Here is a 4,018-nt window from a genome sequence, read left to right on the forward strand (position 1 = left end):
AAAAAAATACTTGAAATAAATCAAATTCATATAAAAGGTTTAGTTTGGCTCCCACTTCTCAACATTTCCACCTATGACTAATTTACCTCATTGCTCTGGGCCTGTGGCCAGCACTTCGTGGCAGAAGCATGTGGTAGAGGAAGCCCATTCACCTCATGTTTGTTAGGAAAACAGAGAGGAGACCGGGGTCCCACACCCCCTTCAAGGGTAGGCCCCACCCTGCCTCCTCCAGGCCTCACCTCTGAGGGTTTCCACCATCTTGCATTAGTACCATGCTGATGAGCAGTTCTGAGTGGGGCATTTAAGATCCAGGCTACAGCACCCACTGTTGCTGTGTGACAGTGGTGCCCGTGTGAGGCACTGAACTGCAAGCCGACCTGTTGCTGCTGATCAGGGTGGAGAACCAATATTCCAAAGCCTGGAAAAGGAACAAGGACATTTGACTTCTCATCCTGGTAATGGGACACAGGCGGCCACGGACTATCCTGGTGGCTACGGCTAGGTTGAAGGTTAGGTTTATTAGCTCAGAAGTCTTTAAACAGTTCAACTGTTAAGTAAGCAGGGTCAGTATGCTTGTTTTTCTTTTTACTGTTTTACTCCCCCCACCCTACCCCGGTACCGGGAATCGAATTCACGACCTCACGCTTGCCAGGCAGGTGCTGTGCCACTGAGCTAAATCCCCAGCCCCTTACTGTTTTACTTTCATTTGTTCTGCTTTGCTTACTATATGGATCAAACTTTGTCCAAAGAGGAAAAACAATTTAAGCAACATTTACAATGTCTCTTAAAAATATCCGAATATGAAGTTTCTGAACCTGAACTCTTTAATCGTTAGCCACCAACAATGCCCTTGGCTCCTGCTGGAGGGCAGCCTGGAGGTGGAAGATTGGGAACGTGTGGGCTGAAAACTAAGACAATCATGGAGCTCTGTAAAAGTCACACACCTTGCTACCTGGTATCTTCGCACATCGCTATCCAATCTAGTCAAACAAAGGAGGTCCCCATATAAACCTTCTTCCTCTGCTCTTGGCTCCCTCTGAAAGCCCCCTCCATCTCTGAGCCCCTGGGACAGTGGAGGCAAACCTGCACCACAGAGGGCAGCTGTATCACTGAAATCTCTAAAAGGTTCCCCATCACTGCCCTAGGGAAGGGGGATGGGGCTGTACATTACAATACCATATACCAATTGGACCTGTTTTACAAAAAAAAAAAAAAAAAAATTGCTAAAGACAAAAGAAGTCAAGCCAGTAAATTATCCTTAACTGAGATTTATTAGGAAAATGGCCCAAGGACACCTTGACCAGCACATCTGAAGATGCACTCTGACTTAAATGCAACTGTCTTGTGCACCTCTCTGTTCAGTCTGTGCTAAAAATGGGTTACAATTCCTGAAACTGCTCCCTTGAGGCTCCCTCGCGATGAGTGTTCTCGCTGGCACAGTCCCTCCGGACCTCTTCATGTTTGGACCAAGTCTCGTCTCCAAGTAATTTTTTCATCCTCTGCGCCACCCTGATCATACACAGTGACATCCTCTCAGCATAGTTATAAAAGCAGAACAGAATGCAAAAAGTAGCCATTTAAGGATTGAAGAACAAAGAATAGCAGGAGGACTGGGGAGATAATCAGCATTCAGTGTTCCACCAACCAACAGAGTTTGTCCTTTTTTCCTCAACTCCAGCGTGCCTGCCCTTGCCCGGACTCGGGTGGCGGGGATGTGGAGAGGACTGGAAGTGAGCATGCCGCACGGTGCTCCGGGAGCAGCAGGTAGGTCTCCCAGGCATGGCAGTGGTGGCAAAAGGGCCACACACCTTACATCCTGAGGGGGGGGAAACAACTCATCCACGGACCTGTGTGTCCCTAAGGGAGGAGCACATGCCCATTGCTTTGTTCTCTGTGTCTTCCCAGGAAATACAACTTTGTGGGAGTGCAGGCACAGCAGTGTTGGGAACGTCCCAGCCTCTCGGTAGAAGCACCAAAAAAGGACATTCCCCAGGGAACTGGCAGCACTGAAGAAAATCAACTCCAGAAAGCTTTGGCAGGGATGTGACCCTAACCAGGACAGTACTGAGGCAGCACGCTGCACTAAGGGGTTCAGCTCAGTGTCAAACACAACCAGATCTGAACAGCACTGCAAAGGCTCAAGAGCACTCAACGCAGAAACCACAACCCACAAAAGCCTTTAGTCTTGCAGCCTAAACCCAAGTGGATCAACTGCCTTCTAAAGGGAAAAGTATCAACATACTCCACAGACACTGAACAGTAAAGCCTCAGAACAGAATCAGAAAAATGTCTGATATTAAGTCCAAAAATACATGGGATATGAAGAACCAAGAAAATCTGGATTTCCATGGAGAGGGGCAAGCAACAGATGCATGCACAGAGAAGACACAGATGAGGGAATTATCTGATAAAGATCTTAAAGCAGCTATCAGAAAAATTCCCCACCAAGCTATGGCAGATATCTGGAAATGAACAGAAAGAACATGTCAGCAAAAGGGCTGGGGACACAGCTCGCTGGTAGAGTGCTTGCCTGGAATGCATGATGAAGGTCTGGCTTTAACCCCCAGTACCGCAAAGGGAAGGGAAGAGGAAGAATGGGAAGGGGAAGGGAAAGGAAACTGATTTCAATCCATAAACCTGAAAGAAGTACAGACTTCCCCAAATGTTTGGAAACTAGCAGGTCTTGGCTATACTTCATAAGCTGTGTCTTGAATCTCAAATAGCAAGAAAAAAAAAAACAAAAATCAGCTGAGACAGTTGGAAGGTATTTCACGCAAACCACAGAGCCATTCTGGATTCTCACTGAGATCAGAATGAAACCATTTGTTTCTGAGCATCCGCACCTTCCTTCGACTGACCTTGCTGCTGAATACTTACTGTGATTTCTGTGCTGCAGGACATCCCAAGTTCAAAATAAGATGGCTACATCTTAGTAATGCATGTTGGAGAAAAACCAATTTCTATGATAAATGGTGTGATTCCTGTCTTGTTTTGGGGCAGTGTTAGCAGCCGCGTCGAAGCACAGCATATCCATTCCTGAGAAGCACAGCTCCCTGTGCACCCTAATGCTTGTTAGCCTCCCTGGAAGGTGTCAGGCTGAGCTGCAAGGCACAGGGACAGAACCTTTTCTAACCCTCTGTCATATCAGAGGGAGGCTCTCACTGGTCAGGCCCATTGCAGGGAGCCTTGGAGAAGTGGAATGCAGACTTGTAGAAAGGGCACTGGAGAGCACAGGGTACACATGGCACTCCAAATTTAGAAGATAAAGAAAAAAAGATGGTCCCATGTGATGAGGACAGAGTCAGACTGGAGCACAGCATATAATCCAAGGATGAAAGAGGAAGCTGGATTGGAAAGACTGATGGGGCTTGTATTAGGCAGGACTCTCAGTGGAAGTACTGAAACCTAATTCAAATTAGGTGAATCAAACAAAGGTAAGGAATCATTACCTCTCATAACTGGGATTGTCACCAGGCTGGGTCTGAGAAGGTCCCTGAAGCAAGGATGAGTTTGCAGGTTCACTGACTACTGTAATGGTGAAAGAATTTTCAGCTGCCTCAGTAAGAGGCATGGGAAGGGTTCATTAGACAAGATTTAATATATGTGCTGCTGAAGCAAGCACTAGTAGATGACTTAAAAGGTACACACTCAAAGTACAGTCGTTTTACTTCTGAAACAGGAAACACTTCTGCTTCTCTTGAGGGGGTAGAAACCCTAGGAAAGGGGCCACCTGCAAGGTGCCCCATTCTACAGGAACAGGCAGAGCTTCTGTTTTTGTTTTGAAAAGATCAACATTCTTTGGATTCTCTCAACGTGCTCCTCTGTCTTAGGATCGGGTTCCTGCTTTTTACTTTCCCAAGCCAATTTAGGGGCTGTTAGCATTCCTGTGGAATTTTGCGTGTGAAGGTCTGGTAGTGAAGGAGCCCAAAGGACACTGATACAGATCACCTTGGGTAACTCAGCTGGCTCCTGGAAGTTGCAGTGTTCTAAAATGTACAATTTTTAGTTATGATTTCCT

At 46.6% G+C, this 4,018-nt stretch overlaps 1 long non-coding RNA gene across 1 annotated transcript; it reads left to right on the forward strand.

Moving 5' to 3' along the window:
- The first annotated feature begins 1,261 nt into the window (after positions 1–1,261).
- Positions 1,262–2,738, forward strand: LOC106149452. Its single transcript, XR_001235647.1, has 2 exons — positions 1,262–1,764; positions 1,906–2,738. It is a non-coding gene; the product is annotated as an uncharacterized LOC106149452 (long non-coding RNA).
- Positions 2,739–4,018: the final 1,280 nt, after the last annotated feature.

Source organism: Chinchilla lanigera, unplaced genomic scaffold (genome assembly GCF_000276665.1).
Source record: "Chinchilla lanigera isolate Chin_1 unplaced genomic scaffold, ChiLan1.0 scaffold00045, whole genome shotgun sequence".
Taxonomy (NCBI): domain Eukaryota; kingdom Metazoa; phylum Chordata; class Mammalia; order Rodentia; family Chinchillidae; genus Chinchilla; species Chinchilla lanigera.